Here is a 20,589-nt window from a genome sequence, read left to right as displayed (position 1 = left end):
TCGCTTGATTTATTTTTTTCTATTTCATTGGCACAAGCTTATCGTTATAGAGGAAAGGATGAATTATGGTTTAAGGTTAATGTAAGCATTGTATAAAATCGTAATTTATCAGCTTATATCACATAAAACTCGTTTAAATAATTATAAACATTAATGTTTTCCAAATTCGTCTTAATAGCAGGTCATGTTTTTTTTTCACGAAATCACGGTAAGTATATAACTACCAAAGGTATATCGTGTGTGGTCGAAATCAATATTATTTTTTGACATTTATCATCATCGAGACATCGATTTAGAAATCGATATTTTTCAATAAACATAAATAATTACTTATATTTAAATTCGCCAACAATAAATATCATAATATATTCAAAATTCTATATTCTTCTCACCATAATATCTAATATATCTTATATTTCTCTTTTATATCTTTATCTTTTATACCTGTCATTAAAATAGCTCACATCCCCCGAATATAGTAATTTTGCTTGGCGGTACTATAATTGATGAGTAGCTAATCAATGGTAGCTACTAGACAATTATATTTATTTATCTAGATAAATAAACAAGGGTACGCTTTCCAGCCATGCCATGCTATTGACTAGCATTACCCAACTTCATCTCTTGGGTTGAAAACTTATGCCACCGTTACCTCCCGGAACTCCTTAGGTTATACCCGACATAGACAAACCATTCTATTTTCAAATTTAATCCTCTGCTTAATTTTTTTTTAAATTAAATCTTGGTTGTAGGCATAAACGTAATTGAGAATGTATTCCTTTTTTAAATCGATTATAAACTAAAACTTTAAAGTAAATACTGAGAAAAAAATTATTATGACTGTATTCGTCATGTCTACGTAACACCGAACTCTATATGGAAAATCATACATCAATATATTTAAATCAGGTTGTCGATACAAGATATTGGCGGTAATTATTTTGACATGCTCGACCGCTTCTTGACATCGCGTGATGTAAGCAATTGTCTCCTTAGAATATAGTACAATGGAAGTGAAGTCGTAATTAAACATATAATTCAATCCACCAATCACGGAGTTGCTGTTTCCAATCTTAAGGGTAAAAGAGCCAATGAAAAAAGCGCAAGGAATATTTAAACCAATCATGAATGCTCAGCGAAAGCCAGGTTACCCATTCAATGATAAGCTACCTTAGGAAGACTTCTATACTTGACAGGTTTCATTAAACATTTCAACGTAATATATCGCACGTTATAAATAATACATTTTAATAACACATCTCATTTCTGTCGGGTTTTTTGTTCTGTAAGTGGTCAACGGTAGCGGTCACGTGGAATGCCTGATCAGAAGTCTAGCGTTTAAATGGTAGCAATGGTCATTTATATCTGCTCTGCGGGCCGAGAACACAATTAATCATTTTTTGTTAAAAATAACGAACAAGAAAGTGCTACTTTTATTAATTAACGTGTACTGAGCAAAACATATTCCTCATTCAATTATTAGCTAATTTATTAACTCAGACATTCGTATGGATGTCTTGAGATAACTACATAATAAGCACGGCTATAATCATGTATTTACATAGCCATAATATATTAGGAAGATTTTTTTGACAGTTTATTATCTGACTAGATTTATTAACAACTAGCAACCCGCGCCTTGCGAGGGTATTTGATATGTATCGTTATATTATGATCAAATTACATAAAGTCATTATTAATTGTATCCTATGTGTTATTCTGATGTATGACCTATATTACTGCAAAATTTCATCCAAATCCGTTCAATAGTTGTTTCGTGAGATAGTAACAAACATATATGTATGTATAATTTCATCCATCCTCAAAAACTTATGCGTTTATAATATTAGTAGGATGGGACTAATAGTCTTAACAATTTTACGGTAGCATATATACAGACATGCACTTCAAATGTATGTATACATATGTATGTATGTATGTATGTATGTATGTATGTATGTAGGTATGTATGTATGTATGTATGTATGAATGGCCAATTTTAAATTAGTCACGATGACAAATAAATAACGAAACAGTTACCTTAACAAGAGTTCTCTTTGTTATGAAGTGTGAAATCGCTTTCCTTGGAAAAAACGGTATTTCCACAAAATATCTTGCACCTTACAAAATGTTAAGTTTTTTTTTTTCATAATAGAATGGAAATTTTTACAATAAAGCATTTTAGATTGTCACAAGACCCTACTGTCAGCTGATGGTCACCTTTGATCAGACGTACTATCTAACTATTAAATACATCCCTTTTAACCGGAACACAGCAATAAGTATTATTTTATGACGGTGAACAGCTAAAGATGAATGAATTAATGTAATGTTACTTATACAAACTAATTTACCTACAATTTGTATAATTTAATTATATACACCAAAAGAGCTATAATAATCTCTAGGTGATTACATTTATTAAGTCATTTTAGGGTGTTGGTTGTCATGTGTCAGGCAAAAAAGCATTTCATCATATTAGTATAGTATAAGTAATTCATGTCCTTTCTTGGAATTCAAGTTTGCTTCTTACCAAATTTCATCAAATTCGGTTCAGCGTATTGGTCATGAAAGAGCGACAGACATACAGACAGAAAGAGTTAATTTAACTTTTATAATATTAATATAGAAATAATATAGATATAGACTAGGTCGTAAGACCCAGCGACTAAAACCGAGTTTTCATGTACACGTGTTTATCTCCTCAACGCGGTGACGGAAAACATCGTGAGGAAACCTGCACGTGTCGGATTATATTGTCACAAGCCTGTGTTTGGAGCAGCGAGTTGGAATAAGCTCCAAGCCCAATAGGACAGCCCTTTGCAAGTTACTTTGTGAAATAAAACATGGAAATCATTATAACGAACATGTTTCTTGACACGCGACATATTTAACAACAACAACAACAGCTTGTTGAATTCTCACTGCTGGGCTGCATATTCCACCACACTGCTCCAATGCTGATTGGTAGATTCACATTTGGCAGTGCTTGCCTGGGTTTGAACCCGCAATCATCGGTTAAGATACATGCGTTCTAACCACTGTGCCATCTCGGCTCTTCGGTTCCCATTAAGTTTAATAAAAGCATAAATAAATAAAGCAGACGAAAATAATAACAGAATCCAATAAATTATTCTCGCATACATAAACTGATAAATAAATTTACGAGCAGACGATCAAACATAGATAAAATTCACTACATATAATCGAAATCGGAAACACTTCGCTTCACTTAAAATCAACAGCTATTAGGCTGATCGTCCAATGCTAGCTCTCCTAAAGATATATTAACTTAATAATAAATAATAATGAAATTCTGTGTGAGATGTACGTTTTTAGGATAGTAAAGTATAAGATAAAAAAAAAGTGGAGTTAAAAATTAATAACAATAATAATAATCACAAACAACAACAGCCTGTAAATTCCCACTGCTGGGCTAAAGGCCTCCTCTCCCTTTGAGCATAAGATTTTGGAACATATTACACCACGCTGTTCCAATGCGGGTTGGTGGAATACACATGTGGCAGAATTTCTATGAAATTTGTCACATGCAGGTTTCCTCACGATGTTTTCTTTCACCGCTAAGCACGAGATGAATTATAAAGACAATTAAGCACATGAATCAGCGGTGCTTGCCTGGGTTTGAACCCGCAATCATCGGTTAAGATGCACGCGTTCTAACCACTGGGCCATCTCGACTCTTAATAATAATCTGCCTTACTTATAAAATTTGTTGAGCAGCCAAAGGGTCGACATTATCAATTGCGGGCGTAGCCGTGGCCGAGAGCTAGTATATAAAAACTTTGAAAAAATAAGTTTTATAAATGCACAGCGTATACATAAAATCCCTAAACGATTACGCTCAATATATTTTAGCTTTAAGTACAGACATAAGTTAATATTTTTTCGCATAATGATATCATAAAGATCGTATTTCACGTCTGAAATCCAATACGATATTTTCGCCGGCACAAATCTGTTATATGATTGAAACGGCCTCTTTATTCGTTCAAATAAAATAAAACCTTTCTTTGTAAATATGTACTAATACGACACAACTTAGATGTAGCATCGGCAAATATCGTAAAACCGATCACATCCGAATTAAATACGCTACCCCCAAATTATCAATATTTATTTCTTATGCGAATATGATCTTTACATAAACGTAATAAGTTGTAATATCATATGAATACATATATCCGTCAATTTGACATGTCTATTTACATGCACTTTCTTTCTCGGTTTGAACTGACGCGAGAATCTATAGCGACGAATAGCGTCGAATGGCGCTATAGGGAGCTGTTTCTATCGGCAGTAATCGGTCTTATTGTATTTGCCAATGCCATATCTAGGTTGTGTCGTACTATACTAAAACATCCTTTTTTTAATATGAAATAAGTATTCGGTTTGCCACATGGGACACCTGATGCCACATTGGCACGTTAAGATATAATATGCGAAGCCTCATGAATTAAGATGTTATTAGTCTTATGTTTATCGTTATATGCTTTGAGGTATATGTCATGTTTGTTTAAATTCGAAACCAGTATCATAATTTAATGACTACCTCCGTGGTTGAGTAGTGTGTACATGGGTACGCCACTCCGAGTTCCTGAGTTCGATTCCCAGCCAAGTTGATGCAGAAAAAAATCATTAGTTGTCTATGTTGTCTTGGATCTGGGCGTTTGTGTTACCGTCGTTTTTTCTGATTTTCCGTAACAATGCTTTAGCTACTTACATTGGGATCAGAGTAATGTATGTCATGTTGTCCAATATTTATTTATTTTTATATAATTCAACGTAGAAGTCATTATTATGATAAAAGGATTAGGAATACTGGATGATTATTAATAGATTCCCGACATAATGCATTATGCTTTACCGTGGGGGTAAGAAACAGTGGCGGATTTACCAATAGGCTAGGTAGGCTGGAGCCTAGGGAGGCAGATTTAGAGGGGCGGAAAATTTAGCTCAATTTTTTTTTATATTACAGTAATAATTATAATTATATGTAATACACATAACGTCCATAATCCGTATACCTACTCGTCACTACATAGCGGGTTGCAAAAAAATATCTAGTAACGGGAAAAAGCCGATGTAATGAGAACGATAGAACACAGATCATAATGTTGCAATTTCAGAATAAATGTAATTATTATGATTGGGAACTAAACTAACGTATTGAATTTCAAAAAAACAGTAGGGACGGCAAAATTTTAATAGCCTACTAGCGGCAAATTTATAAATCTGCCACTGGTAAGAAAGACTGATGGTAAAAACCTGCCAACTCTTCACCGGCTCTCTTTTCTCTCCCGAATGTGCTTAGTACATAATTATATACGAGCGTCCCATGACACATTTCTCCCAACAGTTTGGTTACGAGCCAACCAAACAGATATTTGACAATATCCTATCACCAAAAAATACTTGACTCATATTTGAGACAAGCCGGCGAATGAACCTCGGGGGAATTACATTTTCTCAGCAGTTGTTATCGTTACGAACACAGAATTGTTTTTGAAAATTTACCATCAGACTATTTGTTAGACATTAATTATTGTGTTCTCGTACACAAACCCAAGAGCCTAGATGGCCCAGTGGTAAGAACGCGTACATCGCAACCGATGATTGAGGATTCAAACCCACGCAACCATCTGCGAGTTTTCAGGTGCTTAATTTAAATTCATAATTCGTCTCGCACTCGGCGTTGAAGGAAAACATCGTGAGTTAACTTGCATATGTCTAATTTCCATAAAATTCGCCCATGTATATATAGCAACCCATCTTGGACAAGCGTGGTGGAATATGCTCCAAACCCTCTTCTTAAAGATGAAGCCTTAGCCCAGCAGTGGGAATTTCACAGGTTGCTAATGTAATGCAATGTAATTATGTATGTTCAATGGGAACCGCATCAGTCAATAGTATCAAGAATCCAGATCCAACTACAATTATTACAGGCCCGTAAGGCCCATATACAGTTGAACTGTTGAGACTCAAGATTTTTTTGTTGCGGTATGCAAAAGACATTCAAATAAACTGTATGTAGTTTATTTTAATGATACCTATACAATTACAGTAATTGTTGAATTAAGTGCAGTGATTATTTGCTTCTATGGGATGTAATGGAGATCTGTGTGAACGTATATATATCTCCCATACTCAATACAACTAAAACTGTACTAATATTATAAATGTGAAATTAACATCTGTCAGTCTGTCTAAACCGAATTTGATGAAGTTTGTTTTAAAGCAAGCTTATACTCCAAGAAAGGACATGGGCTACGTTTTTGCCTAACATATGATAACCAACCCCTAAAACACGAGCGAAGCCGCCGGCAACAACTAGTATATCATAAAATCGAATTTCAATATTACATTATTAAATTACCTAATAATATTTTTAGACAAGAGTTAAATTAACATTAATAGTATGCTACCTCTTTTGAAGGCATATAAACACTTATGTACATTAACAGATTCACTCGTACTAAATTATTATAATTATTATGCGCATGCGCAAACATACAGTAGCGCTCTCTATCCTACTCTAAGCACGTGCACAAACAGAAAATTCAATGAACCCTGTGTCGTTTCAATAAGACTAGATCTCTTTTTATCTCAGACTCAGAGTAGGTACAAGTACTATGTCTGTGTATGTAAGTGTTTATGTGTGAGTGTGTATGTGTGTGTGTGTGTGTATCAAAATAAGCATGTTGTTGTTCTCTTTCTAATTTATGGATATGATAAAGATTTATTACATACAAGATAATTACAAGATGGCCCAGTGGTTAAGTTAAATGAAACCGAATGTTACGGGTTTAAATCTAATTAGTTTTTTTTGTGTGATTAATTTCTGTTTATAATTTATATCTCGAACTTCCCGCATTAGTTCAGCGTGGAATAAGTTTCTAAACTACTCAAGGAGAGAATAATTAATTGAAAGCATTTTTGAAATAAAAAGAAATAACATGGACACAAAAAAATAGAACTATCTTGGTATATCTATATTAATATTATATGTAATCTATATTAATACGAAAGTCTGTCTACGACTAATAAATAGAGAAATATTGTATGAAGCAAAATTTAACTCCAAGAAACGACATAAAAGTAAAGTAACAGCCTGTAAATTTCCCACTGCTGGGATAAGGTCTCCTTTTCCATTAAGAAGAGGGTTTGGAACATATTCCACCATGCTGTTCCAATGCGCGTTGGTGGAATGCACATTTGGCAGAATTTCGATGAAATTAGGCACATACAGGTTTCCTCACGATGTTTTCCTTCACCGCTGAGCACGAGATGAATTGTAAACACAAATGAAGTCTAAATGTCTCCCACGTGAAAAACAACACCCTAAAATGCGAGCAAAGCTGCGGGCGACTAATAATGTCTAAATATATTGAACTCACTTAGTTTTATGAAAATGTAAAATAGTAAGTATTCAATTTGTATGTATATTCGATAAGCATCGTGAACCTAAACGGTTCAACTGATTTCAATAAAGTGGACGCGTGATTGAATGTTTTTTATCTGATAATGACGCAGCTAGAGAGGGTAAAGAAATTTAATCTATTCTCTATATCTACATATATATCGAACTTAAACAACTCAGCCGATTTTAATAAAAGAGGAATCGTGTGATACTCATGTAATGTTATATATTGTTTTTTACCACTGCGCTAATTTTTTACGAATGTGCTCAAATATTACTATTTATAGGGCATGATATGACTAATGATTGTGATGACGTCATCCTGGCCGATTTCGGTCACGGCGTCCAATTAAAAGAGAATTCCAAGAGAGAGTCAACTACGCAGGACAGGACGCTATAGCAAACAACTGTGAGCGACAACACAGGTGTACTGTATGTTCTCGAACTCTAAATCCCATGGGACGGCAAATCCGACACGACTGGAAGGAGATCAGGCACTGAACCAAATACTTTCAACTTCCAGACAGATAAGCAATAACATCGATTCATCTTTAGGCTTAAACCCAGAACCTCGGACCTATATCTAACGATATGATTAACGAGGCAACAATACACAATATACATACGTTCGTTCGTTATAGGGTATAGACATACATACGTTACGGATTTTACGAAAGACTAAGGAGGTAGACTGTATGTTGAAAGTTTGTATGAAAGTCAAGTTTTAAGACATGGTTTGTGGAAACTTCAACTTTAATGCTAGCGCTAACTTTGTATGAATTATATCTGTACAAAATCAGGGTAGCTATAATAGATATTTGACATAGAAGGCGATTATTTTGTGTATCTTTTCTAAACCCTATCTCAGTCACAAGAGTAAAGTCTAACGAAGAACGAAATAGCCTGATAAAGGTCAAACCTATGATAACTAAAACTAGCGTTTTTAATGCCGACGATTTTGCTGTCGAAACTTAGGAAGAAAATTTAAAGTACACAGTTATATTTTCAGTAGAAAAGAATTGTGTTATAAACATATATTAATCAAGAACTGAGTAAAGCAGAGCTATTATCAAACTCATGGAATCTTTCAAGTCGTTGCTTGTTTATACTGATTAGGTATAAACGAATTCTTCGATCGGAATAAACTGTACAAAGCTTGGTTAATGTACAAAACATGCTCGCTTGGATATTGCAAGGCAAAATTATCCCCATTTCAAAAACTAAGTGTCATAATCGATAACCTATTTTTTTCTCAATAGTATATTAACTTTATTGCTTACAGATAATAAGATACGATGACTTCAATTAAAATAATTTATCACCAATGACGTATGACCCTACATTATACATAATCTATAATCATTTATTTATTGATAAAATAGATATCATAATATTTATTTTTGTTTATGATCAATTGAAAAAAATAAAATAAAGAACCTTTCAAAATATAATTATAAGTTTGTTTATATTAAACAAACTAAATAAATATAATAGTTGCAATGAAACATACAGACAAATTATTATCAAAAAAGTCTCTGATTTTTTGAAAATCATCATCGCCCTGCCCTTATCTATTATAATTGTACACTTTGAAAGTATTCAATTAAAATAAAGGTAAAAAAACTACTCGTAAATTAACTTTATCATTGAAAGTAGTGTTATTTACATTAAAATGACAGCTAGTATTACTAGCCTATATATTTACTTGGTAGTACGACTTTGTGCAAGTCCGTCATCATGTATCTTAACGCCACGTAGTAGTGCGGGTTCCAGTTTGAAGGGTTAGTATGCCAGCGTAACCAGAGGCATTAGACACATAACATGTTACTTCGCTATGTTGCGCAGTTTTGTGAGAAAATGATAAATTTCGGCACCAATATCTATGGGCAGTAATGACCACTTACCATCAGGTGGCCTATTTGGTCGTTGACAAATATAACATGTTATAAAAAAAAACTAGTTCTCTGGACCAGCTAAGCTGTTGTCTCCAGATTTATCCGTAAAACAATCTTGATAGGTGGAAATTCGATAAAACATCCTAAATGTAAGTAAAGATTTTTTTTACAGTTACTCATATATTCTCCTCCAAATACGTTGTATCCAAATTTAAAGTACCTGGTCACTCCCACTTTTTGACATTTTCTTGTACGCTGCCTAAAGTATTATTACAATCTTGTTCCTAATTCTAGTTATATGTTGTCAAAGCTAGTTGGGTTCAATGTAATTTACAATTATAATAAAACTATCTGACTGTGTACGTACAGAACATTAACATACTATTTGGCCATATTATTACTCGACTGACTTTATATTGTTTAAAGATTGCGTATATAAGTTGTAAAATAAATAAATTAAATTTGCCAACAAAGATTAAATTATATTTAATGATTTCCAAAATATGATTAAAATTAAAAGCGTGTAAATGATTTCTAAGGCCACAAAATATTCTAAGCACATTCTATAAGTCATTTGTCGAGCTTGTGCTTTAGAGTCTATAATTCTTTTAAATAAACATATATAAATAAGGTAAAGTTCTTAATCCCATAGCTGAATACGTAAGTCAGATAATGCATCATTTTTTGATTAATGAAACAAAAACTTATATATTTGTATTAAGAAAAGGTGTTCCACAAGGATACATTTTAAGTCCTTTCATATTTTTGGTATACATATGTGACTTTCATTTCTATGTTAAAGGTACCGTATAGTTTATTTCAATCTTTGTACTAGGATTAAACTCCTTAACGGTTTTTGTGTATTGTATATTTGTAATAAAGCAAAAATTTAAAGTAATCACAACAAAGATCGTAATGTAACCGATATATCAGTATTTTTAGAAAACACTTAGGATTCGGAACCGCAGTTCCTCATTTGTCGACCCTAATGAATCGTTGACAGGAAGAAAGAGTCAGCTTCTCAGCATATACTGATAGAAAGATTGAAAGCTACTAACATTGAAAAAGTTTTCATTATACAAAATGACCTGACCGGTGTTTTTAGTAATATTTCAATTCCAATATTAAAATTAAGCGTTGACTGGAAATAAAAAATGCATTTTTTTTTTATTTTTTAAGTGTTATAAATAAATTAGACACTAATTAACCATTTAGCGAACGTTGATACAGATAACTTTATTAATATAAACGATAAATGATAACAATTAAACTGGTTTGGACTAAAATAGCATAAGTAATATTATTTATAGACGCACTTATATGTAGGTGTTAAAAGGGAGTTAACAAATTATGCAGCTGTATTTGCTTTAAAAACAATACGTGATTTAGTACTAAATTTCGTCATCTTAAAGTGTGAAAAGGGAAAAGGACAAACATACTTAAACTCCTTTTAATATTAAGGAGACAATTATGCCGGGGATTTCGTTATTGGAATTGCAAAGTCCGAAACGCAACTATATTTGTTCTTCAATTTGCCACGTCGACTGTGTCAAAATATATGAGCATGTATAATTGTGTTACTTAGTATATACATATATATGGAGGTTACATTTCTGGCTAAAGGGCTGGTTTTCTTTCGGCCAGGGGAATAGCATAGCTTTTTTCCACCATTCCAAACGGTCGTTATTAGTACAGTAAAGATATTTCATTTTATTTGTCAATAATTAATGATACTATATAAATATTACCACATACAAATAAATGTATTATTTCAAATTATAGATATAAATCAACTTTGTTGTCAGACCATAAAATAATTTCCTTTCTTTTAACAATTTTTGGATTTTGTTATTGGATGCATAGACGACCGTAGTGGTATGTGGTCAACCCATTCCCACCCAAATAAATCCATTCAGTATTTAGTTTTAGAGTTTATCGCGAACCTACAGACACACTTTGTTTGTTTATGTATAATGATAATATTTCAGAATTCAGTACGGTTCCCGAGTCTATTACATCTATACAAGTAGTTTTTTAAAATTCGTTCATAGACTTAGTAGTTAAAATGTATAGACTTACATAGTAACTCGCAGTATACCGAAATAATTAACCGTTTTATATGTAACGGTATACATTAGATCGTTAATTGACGCCGAGCCGAGATTCCCAAATGTATAGAGCACGTGGCTTTCGACTAAAGGTTAATTACTTATAGGAGTCCTTAACTCACCATGAGTTTATATGAAGAAAAAAACCATAGTCGTCCAGAGATACACGGTATACGTTTCCTTAGTCTAATTTACTACGGTGTAAATGGTATAATTTTATTTGTGCTCAATGCTAATTTTATAGCTTAATATGACCAATAAGGTTTTATTAATTATTATTTAGTTTTTAGTTAAAAATGAGTTATATTTCTTATGTCTAATTTATATTTTTTTTTTGGTGAAATTTCCTGTAGTAATATAAATTTTTCCTAGATCATTTTGAAATGATTTTTTTTTTATTTTAGCTGTGATATTGTCTCTACTGCAGGTCCTAATGAAAAATAAAATAAAATAATTATACATATATATAGTAAACACGCACTCCCAAGGGAGTAAAAATTAGCGTGGGAGGGACGCTCCCTTATGTCGTCATACAACTACAGCCTTTAAATTTCTCACTGCTGGGCTAAGGCCTCTCTCCAAACCTCTCCCTTTAAGGAGCAGGTTTGGAACATATTCTACTATGCTGTTCCAATACGGGTTGGTGGAATACACATGTGGCAGAATTTCCATGAAATTAGATACATGCAGGTTTCGTCACGATGTTTTCTTTCACCGCCGAGCACGAGATGAATTATATACTTGTCGTCATGCTGTTCGCAATCACGGTTTTGCACCCAAAACACGCCAATAGATTCACATCAAAAACATCATAAGGGAAGGAAGGCAGGAATCCTGCACATATATTCGACACTTCTCCAGTAAAAAGTATTCATGCATTTAATATTGGGTAAGAAAGAATAGTCGCGAATTCTAAATAGTTTTAGCACCTATTAAAGGTGAGTTATTTGTGTTATAATTCATCGTGCTCTGCGGTATGTCCGCTCTCTTGCAATTAAGAAACGTTTTTCAGCGTTATTTTTAACGTTACATACATCAATCGTTTCAAGACATTTTAATTAATACAAGAAAAAACGAATTATATTTAAACACTCCACGTTACTTTGTACTGACTTGTTCTACTTTGTATTATAGTCTTGAGACTTGAGGTTTCAATATCACATGGGTACTTAAAATGTATACTATAAAATAATGTATGCAAAATCGAACCATAACAATTAAAATGTCGATAAAATTATATTTTCATAACTGGCTGCTTAAAATTTCATTTAGAAAGTTGTTTTTAATTTGTTATTATACTTATATTTTTTTAATTGCGACAAATATGTCATCGAAGAATAGGTACATCGAATTAATTAACCTACCCATTATCTCAAGAATCTATGTTAATTATTTAGCTTACTATAAAAAATAATATCGTAAGTTTTTTTTTTAATATTCGATATGTAATACATGTTCAAAACATGAATTAAAACATACCCTATCACAGATACAAAAAAAAAGTTTAGGCCTAATATTGATCACCTGTTGCTAGAACGAAATGGTTGTATTAAAAAAAAAAGTATTCTGTACACCTGATTCCATTGTAACGTGATGTTAGCTTTACAATTGTCACCGGTCTTTTCACACGTATTAAAAGGTTTAGGTTTCGTAAACCAGTTGAAGAGACGTATAATTATTGCGTGTATGTCGTTGTGCACCAATCTCGCAAACGTGACTTATCCACGCATCTTTTAAAACCGAGAGAAACTCAATGCAAGTCTAACTGTATTTTTTTGTGCTTTGAGTACGTTACGTCATTATTTTGGTCTTGTTTTGTAATATAAGTCAATAAGCAATAATTAAAGACATAAAGGCAGAATACTAACCTTTATTCACTTTTTTTAAGACAATTTTGAATGCAGAGCAACATCTCTTAACATATCATGTACACATTTTTATAGAGATTACTCTAAAATTATCCCAATCAAGTACATTAATTTAATATCAATTAAAGTGATGGAATAATTTTAATTAAGATACAGGAAAACTGTTCGATATTTAAATTTTAATTCGTCTTTTAATCTTAACTATGTGATAAAGAAATTACAAGCTACCGAAATTGAGTGAGAAAAAAGTTTAAAACTTTGAGTATTTCTTTTAATTTGTAAAACATTTCAATCGAGCCTTTATTTATATTGTACATAAAGGGAGTTGAATAAAACGCTCGAAACTGCAACAATGAAGAAAGTGCTACAATCATAAATCCACTTACCAGTTTTTGAATCAAGATAACCACGACAATGAACTTGACTGAACCAATTGGTATCTGATACCACAAGACCAATACCGGTACCAATTTCACCCGTACCAAACTTTAATAACACAGGGCTCGAATGCAAAAGTTGCGATGCAAAAAAAAAAAACGATCACTTTAATATCTTTCACAGTTTCACTTAGTCATATTCGAATAACACGGATGGGTTCTTTATAATCGATTGTTCACTAAAACTTGCGTGGTCGGGCTATGTATTGTAGAAAAAAAAAAAGAATGTATCGATCTCGCCGGCTAAAGATTCAACGCCGCGGTGCGCGGACGCGGGACGTTCTAAAACTGAACGAACCGGTATGAAGTAAACGCGTGTGCGAGCGTGACCATGCTCGATCAGCCGAAACGCGGCTAACTTCACGCTGCAATATGTTTAATATGAAAACGCTTAATAAATTTCTGATGGACCAATCTCGGTTCTCGATAACATGTATGATTGTCATCGACATCGTGACTACGGAGTTCAGTCGTCAACTGTAACTTTTTCGTGAAAAATGTTCGAGATTATATCGCCAGAAAGAGTTACCGTTGCCGTGTACAAAAGTTTAAAAAAAAAATCATTGAAAATAAAAAACAAGGACCATTGTTCGTCAGATAGGGCCATTTCCGACGATATGATAACTTACCGTTACTCGAAACAGAAATATTTATCCGTTATTATATGGGAAGTTTGTGAAGTACGTACGTTATTAAGTGGGATCCCTTCGAACTTAAACAACCCAGATACAACGTCTAAATCGGGAGCGAGGAAGCAAAATAAACGGCGACCATCAATTTATTGTAGTTTATAAAAACACTGACGTACGTAACCTACATTTATCGATGTAATGAAATTTTCAAAAATAAACCGCAATTGCAACATAGTTTGTTAGCTACTTTTTTATGAGACGTATGGTTTAAAAATAAAATAAAATAATTACAAATAATTGAAGTGTTTTGAATAATGAATAACTAAGTGTAAGCAAATACATCTCATTAATAATTTCGTACCTTAAAAATTTGTAGTAAAAAAATTGCCTATGCATTTTTTTGCTTAAGTTCTTTGAGGCATTTATTTAATTAGACATTAAGTGTTAATATCATCATCATCATCCGCCCACTGCTGTCCACTGCTGAATATGCCTCCCCCAGAGCGCTTATATATCTATACAAATTCATTATTGGTTATATTAATATGCAAAATCATTTCTTAAATTAAAATATTCATTGAAACTGTACCTGATAGGAATACGAGAATTAATTCAACTTTACGTCAGATACAAATTGCAGTCAATAAGATTCTAGTAAGTAAAACTAAAAAAAGCTACGACATTAATTAAATCAATCATTAATAAAAATAGAAAAACATTTCGCTTTTATATAATAGAGCGCTTAAGAATATTAAACTTTCGAAACTAACTATTATTTTGCATCTGATAACGTTGCAAGGTGAGTGAATTGTTATCATTCGTTTATCATACATTGACATTGTAATAATTCGCTATCGCTAAACGAAACGTAACACATTGATATCGACTATCAATCGATTATTATCGATGTCCTTATCAAAATTATCGGTCATTTACTGGAGAAATTCGAGCAAATCGATTGAAGATTTTTTTGTTTTTTTTTTTTCTATGCACAAAAGAGGTTTTATGAAAAATATATTATTTATCTAGGACTCTAAATATATTAGAAACACGTAGGTCCTTACATTATAAAATACTAGCGACCCGCCCCGACTTCGCACGGATGCAATGCTGACACTAAATATACTACAAAATTTGTTTATGTACGACATCACATTAGAAACTTCTATAATTATCAGTTTTTTATTTACTATATTTTCCATGTATTATTTACAAAAACGTTCCTTTCAAATCACTTTATCTATTAAAAAAACCGCATCAAAATCCGTTGCGAATTGTTTTTAAACTAAGTAATGAAAAAAATATGGTTTTGGTTAGAAAACCTGTATCTAAATAAGTATATTACAATTCCAAATTAACCTATTAAAATAATAACACAGATTACAAATAATTTCGTATGTTACTGACGCTAAGTAACCAAAATAAAAAAAAAATCAATTATTTTTTTTATAGACGCCGAATAAGATAGTCCTAATGTTCTAACGTCTAACGTATGTTAATATCAATTAAGTTCATCAATAAATTAAATTAAACTATGATTTTTTTTAAGAATAACATAAGCAATTAATTCAATTCAATTCCTTGTTTAATGGCTTTTAGATAATCAGTTAATAATTTCGCTAATTGCGTCATTTATTTTATTTTTATTATTATTATTATTTAATCGATATAAACCTCTATAGTGATGTATTTTTTAGTTTGAAAAATCTTTATACTTTACTAAATTATATAGTCACTATTTATACTTACTTAAATATTTTAAGAGGAAAACTATATCTAGTTACTTGGTGGTAGGGCTATGTGCAAGCCCGTCTGGGTGGGTACCACCCACTCATCAATTATTCTACCGCTAAATAACAATACTCAGTATTGTTGTGTTCCGGTATGAAGGGTGAGTGAGTCAGTGTAACCGCGGGCACAAGGGACATAACATCTTGGCTCCCAAGGTTGGTGGCACATTGACGATGTGGGGAATAGTTATAATTCTTACAGCGTCATTGTCTATGGGCGATGGTGACCACTTACCATCAGGTGGCCCATATGTACGTCCGCCAACCTACACCATAAAAAAAATAGTGTATTTAATCATGAACGAAACCACAGAGTACACGAACACTACCATTTCTTAATTCCTATACGAATCAGATAGCGATCAATTATATTAAATAATTAGACACGCTATCTCTCTTATTCGGCATCGAACGTGCATTTGAAGAAATCTAATTACAACCACAGTGAGTCATAAACTCACACATCGTTCTCCGTTTTTTACAGCAAAGCAAAGACCGTATTGGTTACGAAATCAACGACGGCTACTACGTCCAATTTTTCTATGATAATAATACGTCATACCTTCTTTTTAAATTTCGAATGTGTGAAAGATAAACCCTATTTTTATACCACGGAGATTTTATATATATATTTTTTTTTTAGAGATGGTATCACTTTTTCGAAAAAAAATATTCAGAGCCGGTAAATAAAAGATAAAAAAATAAGATTACTATAGCATTTATGTCTTATTTCAGAATTCTAATTCTAATAAGATACAATAAGACGTATCGTCATAAATAGTTATTCTATTTTGGGATGAAAAAGGAAAGAAAGAGTGGCGCATTAATTTTAGTGCTAAAAATAATCAAAGGGATCTCCCCGTTGTTTCATAAGAGGTAAAAATATCCATCAGTCAAATATAAAATAGCCTAATATTCGTATTTCAAATTAACATAAAATTAAAGTTGCAATTCGTCTATTTGAATTAAAAACTGTAAAAGGAATTCTACATGACCGTTTTTTTCTTCAAATTAGCTAGGTAACTTTTTATAAAACTTCATATTTAAAAATTTTGATTAACAGAAAATTATTCGAGAGGCTTACCCGTAAGAAGTTTTTATATTCACCTTTATCAATTTCTACAAAAAAAAGTATATTAATTTCATATTTTGCTTAACTAAATATTTAAATAAGCCCCCATACACCCAACAGTATAGTAAGCTCTATATTTTTCAACTCTTGTAAGCATAACAAACTGTTTAATCCATTTCATACAGGTCGTAAGATATGCCTCCAAGTTTGATATGAAGGTACTTTTTATCAACAATGAAGTTCTCGGAATAGAATGAGCATGGTCATTGTTATTGAATAATCTTGTTTGTTTTGTTTATTGTTCGTCTTACATTGTTTGAGGTGCTGTATTTTGACCTCCGATCAATTATTTTGTATTACTTTAACTAACTTTCTGTTTGACTAATTCGTATCCGCTTTACCATACAACTATATAGAATATTTAAGCTACAAATTATAATACTGGTAATATTGAAAAAATTAAATAAATTAATAAAATCACGTTAATTTTTTTTATAGTTGATATTTCTTACGCACTTTTGAGTATTAGGAAAGCATGTTTGGTATTCCACAGATAAAACAACGAAAATGTTGCTTGTAATTCGTTGGGTTAAGTGTTGCTGTAAATAAAAATATTTTAAATAAAGTACAGTACTGAGAAGTAAAATGTCACTAAATAAGAATAAAATTCCATGTATGTTTGTTTTTTTAAGTCATGCTCATCTACTTTCTACTCATACTCATACCACATATCTTCCTCTTATGCTACACTATCGTTGATTCAGTTCCGATGACACTGCGTTTTTTATAGTAAGTGCGAGCTCATTATGCAGCCAGGACTAACAACAGATGTAGGTACTCTTCAACGGTCAAGATCGTAGATACGAAGTAATTTCTATTAATTTATTTTATCGGAGAGCATTCGTCAAATATATTAAAAATCTCTATTTCAAATTCATTGTTCGATTTATAATTCTAACACAGTTTGAATGTACCTCTATTCACTAGTATAGTACGACACAACTTAAACGTAGCATCGGCGAAATTCGTAAAACCGATAACATCCGAATTAAGTACGCTATCTCAAATTATAAATATTTATTTCTTATTTGAATACCATCTTTACACAAACGTAATAACTTATAATATCATATGACCTAATATATTCGTCAATTTTACACGTTGATTTACATGCACTTGCATTCTCAGGCTGAACTGCCGTGAGAAATAGCGACGAATAGCGTCGAATGGCGGTAATTTCTATTGGTTGTATAAATCGGCAGCAATTGGTTTTATTGAATTTGCAGATGCTACATCTAAGTTGTGTCGTAACTAGACGTTATTATTTTTATAATTATGAAGAGCTCGTTAATAACTCGTTAAATTTAAGAGCCATGCCTTAGGCCCGAAATATAAAAAAAAGTTTAATACATATCTATCATTGTGTCGAGGTTATTGACATACAGCAGGAAATCTCTCTAACTCACCATTTATCCAATAATCTTAGCATACATTTTCTAAACTTAATCATGTACTTATAAGAGGGCTATTCAATGCAAATCAATTTACCGACCATGAATAATTAATTTGAAAGCTAACAAGGTTCCTTCGCAGAATTACTTAAATTCCTTTATGTTTTGTAACTAGATGTTTTAAGTTAACATTGTTATCGAGTTAATTATATTTCATCACATACATAACATTGGTAACCTACTAAGAATATGTGTGTGCTTTTAAATTGCTTAACACGAATTAATCACGTTTTCATTTCATTTATATATCTATTTATAAAATTGTAAACAGTCTGCTTGCTATTCGAACATGTTATTCGTTAGTATAATTGTACGTGTTCTAAAAAGCTTTAATTTTCGAACATCACCTTATTTATAATCTGTCGCGCATAAGCAGTATAATATTATTTACTCGTGTTTCAAAACAATGGGGAGTAAAGTTCAGGAGCAATATGTATCGCTTTGAATGAATGAATTGAATTATACTTTACTGCACACCACAAACAAAAAAAATAAAGTAACACAAAATTAATAAAATACAAAAAAATACTTAACATAAAAAAGAAGTACATTAAAAGTGTTGTACAACGGACGGACTTATGGCTCATTAGCCATCTCTTCCAGATAACCCAATCGCTTTGGTCCAGTAAATAGTGATCGTGTGGCATTACTTTAAAAAATATTGCATTAAGTGCCCATTTCTGCCACTGAAGTTCAAAACACTACATGTATGGGTCCAACTATTTTGAATTACAACAAGCTTACTTTAAAATTCGAAAATAATATTCTACTAAGTTAATTATTCTGCTAATTACTCTTTCATTTGATTAGCTATGACAAGGATTTCTCATGGGATATGAAAACTATCAGGCATTATGCTCGTTGAAATGTATAAATTCTTGTTCTCGTCGTCCGTATGTACAGCCCAAAATATCAATCATAAACAAGAGAAGATAAAAGATAATCAAGGTACATTCAACATCTTATGAATATTAGGAACTCAAGACATTCACAAGTATGTACTAAGTGTAAGAGTCCCAATCATAACATATCTATTACCAAACATAATATATTGCCGTGTTCCGGTTTAAATGGTATGTGAGCCGGTGACTACAGGTGAGGTACTTAACATCTTAATTCCAAGGCTTGGTGGCGCATTGATGAAGTAGAAATAGTTATTATTTCGTACAGTGTATATGTCTATAAGCAATGTTAAACTATCAAGTGGCCCATTGCGTACTAATAATTTAAATAAATAAAAAAACCGGCCAAGAGCGTGTCGGACACGCACATGAAAGGGTTCCGTAGCCATAAGATGGAAATTTAGCAATCTCTATTTCTACCCTGGCCTACTTCTGTATGTAGGTATGGAACATACCTACTTATTTTCATAGTTTGTAGGTAGTTATTATCATACATTACCATTTAGTTAGGGCAACTGCACGTCATAAGTTGGTCGAGTTGTATAAAAATAACTATGTATGATACAGAGTCCGCTATAGTTTTCGTTGAAAGTACTTATTTGGAGGTATACAGCACACTTTTTTTCAGAATTATTGTAATAGTATTGCAAAAGTTGGGAGGCGCTCTAATTTTAACTTTGTATTAGTATTCTCGAGACTAGGGGGCTTGATCCACATGGTTTCAAGGCCATTTTTGTTGTATTAAAAGATACCTTTTTAACGAAACCATCGTGTGCGGTAAGTTGAATTTTTTTTTCGAATTAACTTTTTGCTGTATGACGGGTAAAAAATTATTATTTTTCGATAATTTTAAAAACCAATTTTTGAATTATCACTATACATCTCTCCACCAATTCGAGGTAATCGATGCAGAAACGGCGGAGAACGAGCCAGGAC

The 20,589-nt window shown here is 32.2% G+C and overlaps 1 protein-coding gene across 3 annotated transcripts in view; it reads right to left on the bottom strand.

Moving 5' to 3' along the window:
• Positions 1 to 14,046, bottom strand: part of LOC124538723 (rho guanine nucleotide exchange factor 17) — a 139,670-nt gene extending 125,624 nt beyond the window's left edge. For all 3 annotated transcript variants that reach the window (XM_047115884.1, XM_047115882.1, XM_047115883.1), the window contains exon 1: positions 13,696 to 14,046. The gene's annotated coding sequence lies outside the window, so the exon portion shown is untranslated. The remainder of the gene's footprint in view (positions 1 to 13,695) is intronic.
• Between the last annotated feature and the right edge of the window lie 6,543 nt (positions 14,047 to 20,589).

The sequence above is a fragment of the Vanessa cardui genome, chromosome 21 (assembly GCF_905220365.1).
Source record: "Vanessa cardui chromosome 21, ilVanCard2.1, whole genome shotgun sequence".
Classification (NCBI taxonomy): domain Eukaryota; kingdom Metazoa; phylum Arthropoda; class Insecta; order Lepidoptera; family Nymphalidae; genus Vanessa; species Vanessa cardui.
This window is presented reverse-complemented; position numbering and strand designations above follow the sequence as displayed.